The sequence below is a fragment of the Habropoda laboriosa genome, unplaced genomic scaffold (genome assembly GCF_001263275.1).
Source record: "Habropoda laboriosa isolate 0110345459 unplaced genomic scaffold, ASM126327v1 scaffold92, whole genome shotgun sequence".
NCBI lineage: Eukaryota > Metazoa > Arthropoda > Insecta > Hymenoptera > Apidae > Habropoda > Habropoda laboriosa.
Genome location: NW_017100268.1, coordinates 424,214 through 442,239, shown reverse-complemented (window position 1 = coordinate 442,239; position 18,026 = coordinate 424,214). Strand labels below are relative to the sequence as shown.

At 40.7% G+C, this 18,026-nt stretch overlaps 1 protein-coding gene across 1 annotated transcript in view; it reads left to right on the top strand.

Moving 5' to 3' along the window:
- LOC108573385 (alkaline phosphatase-like) overlaps nt 1-18,026 on the top strand; it is a 136,382-nt gene that overhangs the window by 38,176 nt on the left and 80,180 nt on the right. The gene's annotated exons all lie outside the window — the stretch shown is intronic.

Sequence of the window (18,026 nt, the reverse complement as noted above, 5' to 3'; positions counted from 1 at the left end):
ATCCGCTAATTTCGTCCGTTATACCCTAATAACAATTTTCACAATACGGCGGATTTAAGTGGGCTCATTATTTTCGCGTAACAGCGCAAGCTTCCCTGCACAAAAGTCACCGTCCGATCACATGCGGATAATACGGATTTTCCGGGAAAGCGGATTCTCCGCGTCTCTCCGGTCCGCTATTATGTAATTTACATGAACAATTCTATAGACAGAGGATCATCCCTTGAAATATAACCGCGGCGAACGTAAGTTTTCATTTTTGACAATATGCAGGGCGTTCGAACGTGAAACGATCAAATTCTGACAGATATATTCGACGAGTTGAAATAAATAAAACATCTCGTACGAGCGTAAACAGGAAATATCTTTTTCAACAAGTTGGAATTCGCTGAAAGCTTTTATTGTCACGTTACATTAGAGAAAAAAAGAAAAATTTCGCGTGTCTTTTATTAAGCTCATCATTGCTTTGATTTCGTTTCACTGGTGCAGCAGAATGTATATGGACCGTGGAAAAAATGAAAACAAACGGGTCCCCTCATTGTGCTAGCCTGAAGAAGGAACACGCGTGCGTTCCAACGAAAACCGTCAATGTAATTGACATTTTTCCCATATTTCCGTCTGCTCTTTGCTCACATAGTGGAAAGCAAGCAACAAAAATCCTGGTTCCCGATATTAAATTCACGAGAAGGCGTTTCACGTTCCTCGATGAAATTCCCTCGACATCATCCATGATAATCCGCGCTGCTAAAAGTCATCTGGTTATATTAAAAGTCACTCAACCGCGTGCCACTTCGTTATCGAGATAGACGGTTCGTTTGAAAAGCAAATTTTTCTTACGTATGAATTTAGTTTCCTCTGTGTAGATTTGTAATAGGTCTAATAACACTTAAATGCACTTTTACAAAATAGAATAAAACAACTCTTATAAAACAGAAAATTTCGATTCAAAAATTTTACACTGTGCTTATTACGGGCACAGCGACGATTTGGAATGATATAAATATTCAGCCACTTGCTACTCCACATATTACGCCTTAAAGCGGGTCCGGCGCTTAGAGTGATAATTTAAATCGAGTGTTATTCTTCTCTTTGTCATAATCACAGAAACCTGCCTTCCACTATCTTCAAAGATTCATTTATTTTGAAAATAGCGAGATTTAATAAAAGATTGCTGAATTCAAACGTAAGTTTTTCTTACAAAATTTGTAAGAACTGATTCTCAGAGTGTTAAGATCGGTAATAACGCGTTAATTAGAAACCTTCGTTGCATCGAATCAGCCCTCCGTCTCATCGTTGCTAAAATTAGTTCATCCGCTGTTGATCGTCGCAAATAGAAATTGATTGTATTCGTAAAGTAAAAAAGCTCACTGGGTAAGGCTGTGGTTGGGCTGGCAGCAACAGAATATCGAGTATCAAGGAGCAGGTCATGGCCGTTGATTAGCATGAAGAATGAGCTGAATAAAATTCAATTCCACCGGGGGAATACCGCAACCGAGAGAATATAGACTTTCTATCCGTGATTAAATTAAACGGTGAAAGAATGCAAAGCGCATCATTCGGGCTGAATCTCTTATGCGACTCGTCCAGCCTCTCATTTATAGATCTACTTATCATTCAGAATCGAGTCAGACGAGGAAAATTAATATCGCTAATTTTGCTGACGAGTTAACTTTCTTTTCCAACTAATTCCCTTTTCGTCCGTTTGTAACTGTCCTAATTTTCTCCCACGTTCGTCTTCCAGCGATTTTTGTTGATCTTTTGTGAACGAACCACAACTAAATTGTATTTGCATCCGCTTTGTTCGAAAGTAATCGCGCTTCGCAGCGATCCAATATGGGGAATTTTATTGCCTCCAGTTCAACTGTTGTCGTTTCTCACCGATGATACTTGCTCAGAGGTTCAGATTTGATAACGTAGAATCTCAGTCGCGATTGAAATGAAGTTAACATTCGTCGGGAGAAACTTGACGTTTTCTGAGTTCCAATATGAAAATCATCGATAGTATTGACAGAGAGAATGATTGCTCTCAGTAGGTTACTCGTCTTTGACGTAGGGCTTCGTGATTTCCGCGATAAAGATTGGGTAGGTGTAATTTAACTCTTTGCGGTCGAATTCCCGGCAAGGCGTTTCCATAATACCTTCTAAACGCTCTGTAGAGTCTTTGTATGCAGAAAGGGAGGGGAAAGAATATGCGCGCAGTTTAAACAAACTCGTTTGAATAAAATTTATACATTTTCTAAGCAATAATTGCCTGAACGCGCGCTACCAAAAAATAATTTCGACCAATACGACTACCATGCACAGGAAAAAGACGACTGCAAAGAGTTGAAATAAAATTGCACAGCTGAAGTTAATAGAATTCCACGCAAGTCTGTGCTATTGTCTCTCAAAGCACAGTGATTTTCATTAACTGCACTGTGACACTCTGCTCTGTTCTCTAAACTGCTCTATCACGCTGACTTTTCCAATCTGACTCTCATTAACTACACTGTGACACTTTCTACCGCACTGATTCTTTTATATTTCTCTTCTCTGACCAAGACTCATCTTCGCAGATTCTCTCTCTATCACAATTTTCCTCTCATTCTGCGCCGACATTCCTCGGATACGTTCAGTTACGTCCACCAAAATCCTTGAATGGCTACACACCCTTCGTTCACACGATATTCTCAAGTATACTCACAATCAGTCCGGAACTCTATTCTTTCGCATCTTTATCGCTTTAGCTCGTGTATTTGAACACGCACAGAAATCCTATCACTGCTATAATACATTGATACCAGCCAAAAGGGTAATGATACCGTTCAAAATCCAGTATTCCCAGTAACAGTCGTTCTATCGCAATCTTGGAACAGTATAACGCAAATGAGATTAATGGGACGAAACACGAAAATGTGAAAAAGCTGATCGAAGAGGCCAACGATTGAAAGGATCGTTAATAAAACGAAACCGTGGCTGGAAAATTTCACGTTTATCAACTGTATACATGCATTGTCCATTGAACGTTCACGATGCGTTTTCGACTATTGATCATTCGACAGTTCCGACGCGAAACCGAGATCCAAACGACGAATGTCGTGAAACAAGAGACGTCGTTCATCAATGTCCCCGCTGAATGCATAATACATATACTCATGGATTTACAATGTATCCATACTTCGAATAGAGTACGTCTCTCCCTCTCTCTCTCTCTCTCTCCTTCTATCTGTGGTTCTAAAGAAGAAATAAAAAGAGGAGTTACGAGGGCTGTTTCGTTCTCTCTCGCTAGCTCGATCAAATTCGAGCACGCTGTTCGGGTATTCAAGCCGCGAAAAGGAGGAGAGATCCGTTCGAGTCCCCGGTCAATAATTTACTTGGTTTCGTCTCCCTGTTGGTCGTGTTTGGTTCATCGAATGACCGGAAAGGGCTGTGCGGCAATCCAATACCAGGTAAGTGATTCGGTACACCATTTTATATACCCTCCAGTCACTTCTTCATCGCGTCTAGGGAAGGGCGGGGACGACCCTTCAATTCCAAGGTCCCCGCTTCAATGCGATCCAATCTCCTTGGACAAGTCCATGCGAACGGAATCGAACGTTTGTCCGTGCTTGAATCGAATCGCGACGAGAAATGCAAAGGATAGTTTTTGTGGTCCGTGCGTGAGATTTCTCTCTCCGCACACAGTCCGGCCCCTCTCGTTCGTTCGTTCCGACATTTTCTACGTTCTGACCATGAGCCGGTCGACACGTAAAGGGAAGGCTGTTGTTCTAAATAACGTGGAACGACCGCGGGGCTCTTTTCGGAAAATTAGTCCAGCGGGGATTTCGATTATATTGGAACGTGAGGGATCCTTTTTTTTTTTTTTTTTGGAACGTGTCGTTCGGAGAAGTTTCGTTTTGATTTTCTTGAAAAGTTTGCCTGTAGGTCGATCTGAACGATTCAGAATCTCGTTAGTAGAGTAACTCGGGAAATGTCAATTTTGATCTTTTTGCACAGGTAGATTTCATCGATACAGGATTTTTCGTCTGAAATGGTACATTTCTAACTTCGTTAGTTTCATACTGGTATTCGACTATTAATCAAATGCAAATTTTAGACTGTCTTTCCTGTAAAATTTACGTTTTTTGGGTTATGTCACTGTTAGTGTCAACCAGCGATGTTACATGAATATCTGTGATTGATCGTTGGAGAACTTCGTTGAGAAGAAGGCGCAAGGGTTGTTAGAAAGTAATAATTGCGGGTGAACATAAATTTTCGCCTTAATGAACTTCCGTTTCTTGTTTGAATTTTCCAAATTTCCAAGTACAATCAGGTAGGAAGTAATCTTTTCTCGATTACGAAAAACTCGGAAAACTCGATAATTAATTCCACGTCTTGAAACAACAAGTCACACTCGCAGCACAAATTATAATCAAGATATAACACAAGCATAAGTCGACGCATATTCCGTTTTATTCTCATTTTCATTAATCACTTCAAAGTTCATTCAGAAACTGTCACCTTTCGTGGAAATAAAACAGGGACAAGCAAACTCTAGCACACTTAGTTACCAAAAAAATGCACATTTACACACTTCGCAGTTAATTCACAGAAGCTCCTCGCTAATCATTCATAGCGGACGGTAATAACTCGCAACACGTAACAAGGTAACGAAACCCGTGGTCATTAACGGAGCTTATCTGGCTTTGGAAGGCGGTGGATGTAATTGACAAATGAATGAAACCAACTGGAAACATTCCAGAGGGACGCTGGAGCATTTCCAAGCCGGGTACGAGAGATTCTATTAGAAACACGGCCGTTCCGTGTGTATCGTACTTACGTGCTTGCAACTGAAACGTCGCCTGAAAAACCGTTAACTCGCGTTGCATTCGTATTACCGTTCCTTTTTTTCTCATCGCCCGGGGGTTAAATATTGCCCTTTCTCACGGAACCGATCACGCCAATCGCGCGTACACATTCCCCATAACGAACCGGCCCCCCATTAATTATTAATGTCACGCGGGCCGACAGGTTCGAACGTCGTCGAGGATGGAGATAAATAGAAAAAGAAAAATGCCGCACGCTGGTGGAAAGCCGTGTAACCCAGACTTAGCTGCAGAATCAATGGAAATTCAGGCGGTCTAGGCTACAGTGGAACGTGCCGGGAATGTCTGATAAAACATTGTGGCAGGATTTTGCATTTAGCAGTCACGATAGCGCGGTTAAATATAAAACGCGGCAGAATTCGCTGCACGGTCGTGGATAAATTCGTGTAAACACGTGATTCTCCGCGATGTTCGGTATTTTACAAGGAAACCCCGCGGACTCGTCGAGCGACCTTTATCGGCTCCTTCGAATAGCTCCAGTGGCGAGCCGCGAAATAACCCACGGCGAGAACGGAATTTTTCGCTGAAAAAAAAGAATGAAGAAAAACCCTGTGGGGGATTCACGACGCGTCCCGCGGACGCTTGAACCTGTAAAATTCCAACGAGATAGTTAATATCAAGGGGTGCATGGAATGTGCTGGGATGAAAAGACTGTTCGATATTTTGCCGCAGATTTGTGATGGAAATAGGCGAAGAGTACGTATCAACTAGTTTTTACAATGTTTGAAACGAATAAAGAGGATAATTGTGAATGTCCACTTGTTTACTCTTCTTAAGAATTAATTTTATGGAAGATATCGCCTCTTGATTCTGCATTCGATGTATTTTTTAAGAGCAGACAGCTCTTGCAAAGTAGGCATTCACTTCTCAAGATTGACTCGAAAGGGACAATATTCTTACGACCGAAGTGTGTATTATCATTGTTACTTAATTTTTCAGTATGTAATCTGAAAATATGGTGACCCACGTACTCAATCTTTTTTGCCATCATTTTGAATGACCCATCCATTGGGTCTTGTCAGCAAACAAGATCTCATCTCATTGCCAAGACAAATCCTACAATATGCGATCATTGCAATATACACTACCGACCAAAAATTTGAAAAATTTTAGGTCACCTGCCAATTTACATGAATATTGAATCTGCTACTAATTCTCCATAGATTTGAAATCGACGTTCTGGAGATCAATAGCGCTTCACCTCACTTCGATTGATTTGAGTAGTAAAAAATTTTTCTGGAAACTTTGTGCAACTTACAGTGCACAGTGATTATATACATTTGGCCAGTAGTGTATGCATTATTATAAAACACGTTCTACTACGTTGTCCTAAATTCTCAAGTCATCGAGTTTGTTGGGGACGTATATTGTACTCCTTACAATTCCGTCCCGGTTTATTGCACCCTTCGTAGTGCCGTCTGATGTGTTCTCGAAGGACCGCCCAACTCCTAAGTTGGGAACTGTTGCTTATTTCGGTCAGTGTCTGTCACTGGTTGAAGATGCCTTTACTCTTGCTTCCTCGGAGTTTTCTGGTGTTCTGTCTTCACTCCTTTCCGAAGGAAACGGCGCTTCTTCCGTGGTGCTCCTTCCTTCCTCTAACTGCACGCTGATTGGGCAATTTGGGAAGATTCCTAAAACCCAATCAGCATGCTTCAGCGACATCGCAACACCCTTCTCCTGCGCCCTCAACGCGCGTTACATTGGAGCGGGGGTGGCGATGTCCTGACTTCCGCCAGGTTCGACTTCGCCGGACTCTTGACCGTTGCGAATTTCTATGTCGACCCTTTGGAAGGCCCTTTTTTATGGCAAGGCACTTGGCTATTGAGGACGAGAGAAATGAATTTCTAACTCTGGAGTTGTAAACCGAACTTTCTCTCGCCAGGATACTTTTTACTCGACACTCATGCTAACAGTAACCAAAATCCTAATCTCAAAAACAGCCTCTTTCCCACGTCCGTGCCATAAATCGTTGTGCTCAACAGAGTTAGACATTAATTATGTCACTCTCCAGAAGGTAACTTCAACGATCGATACGACCATACCTAGAGAAGATAAATAGATAGCCTGTATCCTACAGCCTGCCCTATATATGGAAAAGAAATGTTTCCCTTAGAGAATAATTAAGATAAGAAGAAGTTTCTCTGTTGTACCAAAATTTGATTTGAATAAAATGTATATTAATTGTAAAGAAACGCACCTCGTGAATTTTCTGCATCTGTCGATTCGTAGAAGTGTATGACAAATTTGCCACGCGACACAAATTATACATCTTGAAACTTCTCATCTCCCTCTCGTCAGTCTATCCGTATAACGCGGGTTGATCTATAGATTTTTCAGCGGTTCGAAACCGCTAACATCCACCGGCCCCTATTATTGATTGCCTGTACAGTGATCTCGACGTGTGTCGACCGAGTTGCAGTTCATCGAAAGTTAAATTGGCCAGAAGCGCAAACGAAACAGTCTCCCTTGTTTTTCTTCGCTAGAGTGACATTCATAATTACAAGCGCTATTCCTGGTTCAAGCACAATACGGAATTATCCGATAAAAATTTGTCGTTTAACCGTTGTATCGGCGATTCGGTGTCAAGTGAATTTTCTATGCGTTCAAACGGTAACACTGTTAAATATCTGATCGGATCTTTGGGAAATATTGTCAAACTTTGCAAAGCCGTTGTACATGATAACTTTTCAAACAACTTTTCTGTCAATTTTGCTCTGCTAAGTTAACGAGTAATCTGGAACAGTCAATTTCAAACAAAAATCAGAGATCGAGTATACGAAAGATTATAAATGACGGAATATTGAAAAAAACTGCAGATTTTACAGTAATAGAAATTTGACTGCATTCGAAAATCACTTTCTAGAAGCAAACTCCATGTATTTCAACGGTAAGAAAACATTTTTTGTACGTTAAGCAGATGCTGTGTGCTTTCAATATGAGAAATAAAATGATACATTTGATTGAAAAATGTTAGGGACGGGGAGTGTAAATATGTTTGTATACATAAAATTTTATTTACAAATAGGAAGTGAACATTAGTTTCGTTTAAAAGTAGGGAGTGTAAACGTTATTAATTTAAGAATACCAAGTGTATCGCAATAAGAATCATTTACAAAATGAGTTAAATAAAAGGCGTAAGATTGATATTTATGACAAACATTACTAACACGCGAAGTGTTAATTTGAAAAATTCCCACATATTACATTCATAAAGCACAGTTTTACGATTCCCATTAGCGTGACGTTCAAACGCATTGCAAATTCCCACAAACAAAATCTCGTCCCATTTTTTTGAAGAAGAGGCGAAGCAAGTAGGGAAAACTTGCAAGTACGATTTAAGTATATTCCTACCGGCAAAGAAGGAATCATCGTTCCCTCGTTTGTCACGCGAAGAAGGAAGCCTTCATCAAAGAGGCGACGAATCCCATTTACATACATCTGAACTGGCGGTCGCGTTAGCGAATCCATTACGCCGTCACTTTATCCCGGAAACGTATCGCGACGTTCGCTACATATCTCCCAGTGTCGGCGTCTCGTTTTATTTCCCCGCCTGGGACATTACGTTGATACGTAACTAACAGCGATATCTCATTGCCGGCTCGACGACGATCCCCGAGATATTCCGCGTGGTGCAAAACGCAGCTACGAACAAACGAGAGGGAGAGAGAAAAGAAAGAAAATCCACCGCGTTTCCCGAACGAATGTTGTTTTATTTTCCCTCCGTCGAAGTCTCTCGTTGGATCCACGGGAAAACACGGTCACGCGATCCTCGTCCATAATAACGATAATGGATATAGCGCGTTAAATTGCTTCAGACGGTTTTTCAGCCGGACACTTCTGCTCGACCGAACGATCTGATAAATCGAGGCTCTATTTCTCTCTTTCTCGCGCTTCGCACACACGATCGTTCGCGTCTGATCTCGCTTGCCCCGCGATACTCGTATGAATATGGAGGCTCCTCTCGCCATTTGCACAACACTGTAAATGAAGTTAAAAGAGAGGGATACGCGTGGAATCTCGTTAACGTTTTACCCGTCGTCGAGAAATATGAGATATATATAGAGAGAAAGGGGGGGAAATAAAATCGACCGGACTAGCGAATTGCAACGGTTCTGCATGCTCGAGCCGGAAATGATGGCGAACCGTGAAACCGGTCGATTGTCGATAATGGAGCTGCGATAGAAATAATGTGCAACGTGGTACCGCCGCTTACGGGAAATTATTTATGAGGCTGATGAAGACGGTATTTGATTAAGCGTAGGAGGAAACGTTAGTGTTTCTTTTTCTTCTCGAATGTCGACTAACGGAGAGATATGGTCGTTTCTAGACAGTAGGATCTCGTGTAACGCGATCGAAAAATTACCACGCCCTCATGTAAGGCGATAAAAAAAAAAAAGGGAGAACGTAAAAATTTTGAATTTTGGATTAATTAAATTTGACCCAAAACGCGATGTCGGTAGAACTTAATTTGAATTATATTCCCCGCGTTATAGGGTGTCTTACTGTTATGTACTGTGTCCTGTGTTATGACAAATTTCGTATAAAACGATGTATTATATTTTTATGATGTGCACTCGGTCAAGAAAGCTTCCGTACGCTTTAATAGAATTTATTTTGTGTAGTATAATTTGCACAGAGAAAGTTGCAAATAACCAATACCTTTGCGTTATTTTGTTTAGAAATGTAACATTTAATAGATGTGAATATAAACAGATACTGTCCATTATGGGATAAATATTCTATGAAACTTTGAATTTGATAAACGAAATCGGAATTTCCTCGACTTGAATGAAACGAATTGAATTACATCACAATTTTGCATTGCGCGATTAAACTAATGAAGGGTAGTACATGTACATCTATGTCTATCATTTATTCCTAAAATTTCTATTAAATTCTATTTTTCCTATTTCTATGAATAGTACTATGAATAGTAAAAGATGATGTTCGCGAACTCGGTAGGTGAATTTCTCGTTAATATCAACGTACAAACAACACGTACAAGCTTGTTTATTGTTCAACCTCGGAGTTTCGGGCGTAATGCCAAGCGTGTATACTTCGATCCCGTGAAATTCAATAGTCGAAATGCGTTACGACAATTATATAAGAGGGACTGGTTAACCAGTCCGGTACCACAATGCTAGAATTACTCGTATTATGATAGGGCAGATAATGGTTGCAAATCCTCGAAATATCATCGCTTGAAATTTCAGTGATGTAGATCTCTGTTAACTTCGATCGTCGGTTTGCACAAGCACTAAAGTCACTTCTGTGTATTTCTAATCATTTTTATCAATCAAGATTAGAGGGGAATGAGGACAAGTTTATTTTCTCTCTGGTTTCTCGGTGTAAATAGCATTAAAAAAATATATGATTCCATAAGAAAATAAATTTGACTCTCGTAATAGGTCCTTTACGCGTCTACTTATGAAAATGTTAGTTATATTGAACAACGTCTCGCTCGAAATCAGTCAACTTTTGTCTGAAGCTCTTTTTGACATAATTAACACTTTGGAAAATATTTCTGTTTCCAGTCTTAGGCGACTCGTTCTGTATATGCACAAAGGAGAGAAGAGTGTTACAGAGTTGTCTGAGTTTCTAGAGTTTCACAAGAGTTATTTCAACGTTGCGTGAAATTCTTATCATATTTCGTCAATTTTGCAAAGTATTACATTGATAAATCTGCCGGATAATTGACGGTGAACGGTGAAGATTCTACGCGTAATTTCCAGATAGCTGGTTAACAGCTGCGAGAAGATAAGGATGTTACTGTACTTGAAATGATATCGAATCGTTCACTCTTCGCGCCAGTTCTGCTTCCGTTCGATTTTACAATTTCACGTTACGGTGAAAACAATCGTTACGACGTGCACAGCATGCGATACCCAGGTCCTGCAAACTCTTTTAAAGTACGAAACTAGTTCCTTCCGCCAATCATACGGTCAGCTAACAGCTTGAACTTCTGCTTGTTTCGCAGAAACTACTTATGACCCTGGCACGCCTTCGAACCCAGCTTTCCGCAATCTTTCTTTACCGTTTCGAAGGAATGGAGAGAGGGAGAAAAATTATTTTCAATCGTCTAATCTCGTTCATTCGATAAACTCCTACATTTCGAGAATGAAGACACGTGCATAGAAGTCGGTATTAATCTTAATTAACGTGTTACGGTGAAACTGTTTTGCGCCCTTTGTCTCTGAGAAACGGGTGAAAAGTATTCTCCATTTTTTATAAGATTTGAAGGTTTCCTCGGAGACCACGTGGAACTCTGTAAAAGGATTAGATGGCGCTACCCTTACAGTCCCCAGGGGTAAGCAGCTCGTCAGCAGGGATTCTCCGTAATTGATCTCCCCTGACAGCACTATAAATTCACGACACTCCGAGGAATCGACGTTGCGACCCTTTCAGAGAAATTACAATTGTCGGTAATCAATGATACGGAAAAATCCCTCACAGAACCACCGAACGATCTTTCCATTAGAAAGGGGTTGAAAGCCTTTTAAAGAACGATGACATAACAATTAAACGACACGTAAATAAGAAAGGACTTGAATTTTGTAAGTTCGATTTAAAAGACGGTGACTTAAGTTCTGTTTCAATTATTTATTTCAAGTGTTTGACAAATATACAGAATGAATTAACGGTGCAACCGTAAGTACGTTTATCGTGATTTATTATCGGTGCGTGAGAGAGAATTGTTAATTACCTTGATATGCTGTACTTTCTTAATAAGAAACACGAAGCTCAGTTTTATCAGATAAACCGGGACAAAACCTGCGGGCATGTAGTACAGATCGATTTATGGCTGGACACGTAGAATAAGATGCTTACAGGCGAGTGAGGATAAGATCGTGCATGGTAAAGTAAGTGGATAGGGGTGGATTTGTGATAAGGGATATATGATATGTATCTATATAATACAGGATTTCAGTAAGTAGAATAAGATGGTGCATGACTCACGTATACGTATCCCGCTTCAACGTCTGATTTGATAAGTGTACTTTTAAGAACGTCGCTGCATTTTCCACAAAACACCAATTATCGTTAACTACCGCACAATTCATTGAGTTACCTCGTGTTATTCTCAAGGATGAAAGCGATTCTGGAGTATATACGTATTTCTATTTAGCATTATTATCGAGCAAATAAACGACAAACTGAGAGTATAATCGCCAATCCCATAAATAATAAAATAAAACCGATTTTCTCGGACATTAACTATCAACGTTGAAATCATAAAAATGGATTCACAGCGAAACAGCGATTCTATATTTATTTAGCATCACTGCCTAATAAGTAATTTACAAAACGAGAGTACAGAAGGAAGAAATTCCTTCAGCTATCGCCAATCTCGCAAATGATCAAACAAAACCGATTTCCTCGGAGACGAAGCCCGGCACATTTTCAATTCACATACGCAGAAGGAATCAGCATAGGCTGACTGTGTCATCATTACCACAGTTTTTTCTATTCATTTCACGACGTTCCCGCGGACGAGAATGTTCTCTGTCCTTTGAAAAGAGCCGAACACCTTCAGCGGCATCCGCTTTCGCGCTTCGGGCAGAAGCGGATTTTCAAAGGAATTGGAACAGGCTGTGCAAGCGGGAAGAGTGTCGGGGGGACGCCTTTTTACGGATCCCGCTAATAAGATTCAAAGGTTCGACGTGAAAATCGTGTTGCTCGGTTGGGCAACAACAGCTTCTGGTTGTATATTGTTTCATTGCATCGGCCAGGTTACAGAGGGAAGCAACTTTTCCACCCGAGTTCCCGGTAACCTTAATAAACTTCTGAACGAGCGATACTCGAGAAGTTTTTACTGCGTCTCCGCTAAACCCGCGACGTCTTAACGACGTCTTTCTCGTTATAATTGCACCGTCGATTCTTCGGCCCCCTTTACGAGACGAATTTGACGCTAAAGCCGTTTAAACAAGAAGAAGAAGAAGAAAAAAGGAGAGAGGAAGACGATGCAGAGAAGCGAAGGGACAAATGGATGGGAAAAAAGAGAAGAGAAGAGAAGAAAGAATCCTTCGTTTCTCGCCGCCTCTATCCGGCAATGAAAATAGTATCAGTATTCACGAAACCGGAATAACGAAATCGAGGAGCTGTGGACGGTTTGCTGGGAAGAAAGGGAAGTTTTCCATAGATGAGACGTAGAATCGAGATGCTGTTACCGCTAGCCGTTCGTTAAACAGGATTACTTTGCACCACCTGGTTTTGCGTTACTTTCCACCTACCAACCATCGAGATATTATTTATTTGCCGCAAATGACGTAAACGTTAAGTTACGAGGATGCAGTAACGTTGCGGGAATGCCGCGGTGGTAGCAGCGACAGACCAAGGAAAATGAAGGCGAGAAAAGCAACGCTGGTGCACGCCACAGTCCGTTTAAGAATTTAATTGGAATTTGCGGCACGCTGATTTCTCGGCATCGATACAACCCAGATTAAGCATATTTAATCGGCCGATTGAGCACAATTATGTTAGCTTTAGCCAGCTGCACACGAATTATGCAACGGATTTAATTCTCCCACAGAGTTACGGTCCAACGCGTTTTTCAGAGATCAATCAATTATACGCCACTTCTTTTCTGCTCTTGTTTGTCGCGTTCGCTTCATTTGCTGTATATATATATATTTTTTTTTTTACGGGAGTATGTGTCGTATGGTAATATGAATTGGAAAGTAGATGAAACAGTTGGACGTATGGAACTCTGTTAACCCTCGGAAGGCGAACGGTTTTAGACGAACTCGGGAGACGAATGCAGGGTCATTTTGGCCCATGGCAAAATTTCTATTATACACGGGTTTCAAGAAGGTATTGGGTATATATATTTTCTATTTTTCTTGTTTATTTACGTTTGATACGGAAAATAGGTGTATTTCCTGTACGAAACGTAATCTGACATTATCGCCGTCGAGTCAAAATGACCCTGCATTCGTCGTACGAGGGTTAATGTAGGAAAAAGTTGGAGAAGGTGCTAAGTGGGTTTGTAGAATTAACTGGGATATAATATAACGAATAACTAACTGAAATGAATGAAAAATTCCTATTTCACCAACTAATAAAACCGAGCATCTGTTCCAGTAGTATAGGCACATGTTAGATGAGACGATTCGTACGCAAGGATAGGCAAACGTTGACGCTTAGGGAAATACGACGCTATCGAAAGATCAAGGGTCGCTCTCCGGCCCATACAAACGCTCTAAATGCCCTAACAGCGGATTTATGGTGGGTTTATATAGTCTTCTTAACCCTAACTCGAGTCTAAGCTCACCGGGGCCGTGGAACCATCGGATTAAGGTTAAGCTTTGAATTGTTACCTAAGCTAAAACCCTTGACTAACTATTCGCCGTTTTTACGAAAAAGGCCTGGTATCGAACGAGGAAGTGACGGTGACCCGAAAATTCTCAGGGAAACGGCCATTCTCCGAATGTTTTCGCGATCTAATTCCTCTCTTCCCGAACCAGCTTCGAATATCTGTCGATCGAAAGTACGAAAGAGAACTGCATATTAAATGGAGGATTTTCCACCTATGAAGCTTTATGACAAAGCTTCAAATACATATACCGAGCATAATTAATCAATCGAAGTATTTCTTTCTTTATAAAAATTCTCACCTTCCGAGCCATTTACCTATCTCTGACTTTATCCCCGCTCGAACGATCCAGCAATGATCGAAATGAACGATAACTGGTTGTGAAATGATCGGAGAAATACGGTTGGATTAAAGTTGTACGACGCGAATTTTCGATTTTCTCCAACTTGGGGGTACAACCCGAATCTTCCCCGATCTATAGGTATCGTTCTCTCTTAACTGCAGCTCCGCCGTCCTAGGCTTTGCGCCACTTTCCACACCGTCCCGTATTGTCCCGTCGAGACAATACAACCTTACGATTGTCAATTCGAGTTGTTTCTTTCGTAATACGTCGAATATATCTTGCAGCTGCGGCAAACGTAAGGTCACTTATTGTTCCCGCCACTCGACGAACTTCGAAATGAACAATTTCACCGGAAATTCATCAAACGCACCGCTAAACTTTTCTCCGCGGACCGTGTACTTCTCCGTACGTTTATAGTTACTTCTTCGCTTCTCTGCGCGCTCGGTTCGACGTTCTGTAATTAATAATGCGAACGTTTAAACGGAACACGGTTTAACACGTTAAACGCCCAGCCTGTTTTGCTTGCCGTTCCGTTCACGCCGCACTGGGCCGTCAAGTGGGCCATGCGCGATTAAAATGTTATATTCGTGTTTTGAAAGCTTTGATTGAGCAAAAGCCGATGTCGCTCCCTAGGGACCGGCGTGGCGTTTAACGTGTTAAGAAGGTTTGCTACGTTTCACAGATTCGGAAAAAGTGTTGTCTCGTTGTTGTTCGTCATTCTTCGTCGGCTAGTTCAAAGGAATTTTAAGACAGTTGACAAGGTTTCGAGTGGGATATAAAACGGCTGAGCAATCCGTAGTCTGCATTTTATGTCGGAGTATGAGCCATGATTGTAGCAACCACTCGGTCGTTAGTGAAGTATAATTTCTTTTGTTTAATTGGTTTACTCATTTACGGTCCTTTAGTTAAAAAAATCATTAAATTTAGTTAAAAATCATACGCATGTCTGGTTCACAATGGTGTTCGCGAACCGTTCAGACGAGCAGACATAACTTTTGGGAGCAGCGAGCATTTTTCTCTCAGGAGGTGGTACATCGAAGGACCTGTTCGCAAGCTCAACTCTGCAACTCTGCTTGCGTTCCGCTCGCGAACAGTTCCGATCAGCTTGCCTTTTCTTTTGCTATTAATATTTTGACAATTAGGGAGTTTGCCTCGAATAAGAGTGAACCGAGTTTAAAAACAGGGTAAAAGTCAGAAAGAAATTAAAATATTGGCAAAATAAATAAAAAAATAATTGTTTTCACATTTCCCCCTAATACAAAAGTATTTTTAAATAATTCGTATTTTATAGGATGCCTGATACTTTTGGCCAAGGCTGTATAACAGTCCTGAAACAAGATTGTACGACTGAATTGTGTAAATTTTCATCCCAACATTCTTCCTCGTTAATGCTTAACTGCGAAGCAACTTTGCGGAATCATTGATCGCTGAAGTGAATGTAACTTCAGAGGCTTGTTGAGATTGTTCTTCAAGCAAGTCAACAAAAAAGTAGTCCGACCTGATTACGTAATTACTGGTTCGAAACCAGCAGCTTTTTAAGCGAGTGCTTCGGTATTGTTTAACTGCGCTGTTTCAGCGTCGTCGAAACACCTAACAACTGAATTCTTCGCAGCAACTTATTAAACTCTCGCTTTAAGATTTTTTTATACGAAATACACGTACTACATTTGATTGTTTAATTTCTGCTGTGGGAACAGTGGACGCTATGCTGTTCTGTATACTGTGTCATTGTTAAGGATATTAATTAAAACATACTTTGGAAAAATAGTAAACCTAAATTACGTGCAAACATTGAACAACTAAATAGATGAAACAATCCGTAACAGTTGAGCAACCATAAGTCAGGTTTGCGGTTATCATGTTTGGACTGTAAATCTATGGTACGAGTTCTCACTCGTGTTGCTTTTCAGTTTTGGTAGAATGTGATCCAATTTCAATGCAATCTAATTACATTTGAGAATTTATGACTGTAAAATACACGTTATTTTAATAACCGTAAAAATATCCATGGATGCAAAATGTATCCAATAATCGAACATATTGCTACAGCCAATTTGGGAATTTCTATCAAAAAAATTATATAATTAATTAAAGACAAAAACTTTTTAATGTAACGATTATTATATCAGTTTAAGGAACTCGGCAAAATTAATACCTTCACCTGTTTACCGAAAACATCCCCTGTAGATTGAAATTTTAGGTTTGTCTGTCCAAAGAGTTATTAAATGGCTGCAGTATACCTGACCTGTACTAAGGTAGCATGATCAATTACTTTGTAATTGAATTAATTGAAATACATACCGTCTCAATATTGTTAAGTAGAATAAAATTTCAAAATTTAAAATCCCGAAATATATTTAGATTAAATGTGATCTATATAGGACGAGTTTTACTCGTTTCTCTAAGACAACGTGTTGGAAGCCTTTTCCTAACACAGAATTCCCCGAAAGCACAGTTGCAAGTAGCCGTAGAAAATTGTCGAATAAATTTTTGATAGTACTCTCACGGGAACAAGGTTTCGCAGGAGAACGAAGTAGAGAAACGGCGGGACAATATCGCGGAAATGGAGAATTATAAATTAAAAATTATCTTAAGCAGGCCAGCTTCGTTCCAGCAGTACTTGAACTGCTGTTTCGTTCCACCGGAATGCTTTCGAATCGAATCGTTTTTTCGTCTGTTTCCGAAGTATTCGCGACTTTTCAATGGAACTGGTCTCTGGATCCGACCGGTTGATCCGACTCGATTCGACGTACGGTATATATCTGATTCATTTCCATGCCTCCCAATTTCTTCTCGAACGGAATTACCCAGCCTGTCACGGGACCGTTGCTCAACCAGCTTAATCCTGGAAAGAGAAGAATGCTCTTTACATCCGAATTACTCGGACAGAAAATCGAATCGCAACCCAGAAATGTTATCCCGATGAGACACGAAGATTACAAATGAAATGTGGCCTCGCGTCCGTTTCCAACAGATCCACCTGTTATTATACACTGTATTCTTGGTGTGTGTGTGTGTGTGCCCGGTGTTTTTGCAAAATCATTCTCGGTGATCTGTAAAATCAAGGCAGCGATTCGACGCATGGTACGCTTCTGGCGTTACGACCAAACAGCGATTATTTGGAACACACGCGAGAAAAAAATGCAGGTAGAATTTCCCGCTTTTACGAATTAATTGGCTCCCGGCGAACGATGAAAATCGGGAATTCGTAAAGCGGGAGGTTCGGTTTCATCGATCATTACGTCATTACATACCGCCTGATTCCCCCCCGTGCAATTTAAAGGAAAAATTCCGACCCGGAAAATTCGTAAAGTGAGAACTACCTGTAATTGAAAGTGTCGGAGGAAATGGCTGTGAAGTTGCATAACTCGCTTGTTATGTCATTACGTCATCGAGTATTACGTGTCGGTTCTTTAAACCGATCGAATGCAGAGTAGATCGTCGTGTTTATGAGAATGTTGCATTCTGACGTCGTGTGTGGACATTTTTAATCACTAGTTTTTCGACTATTCACTATTCCATCCAC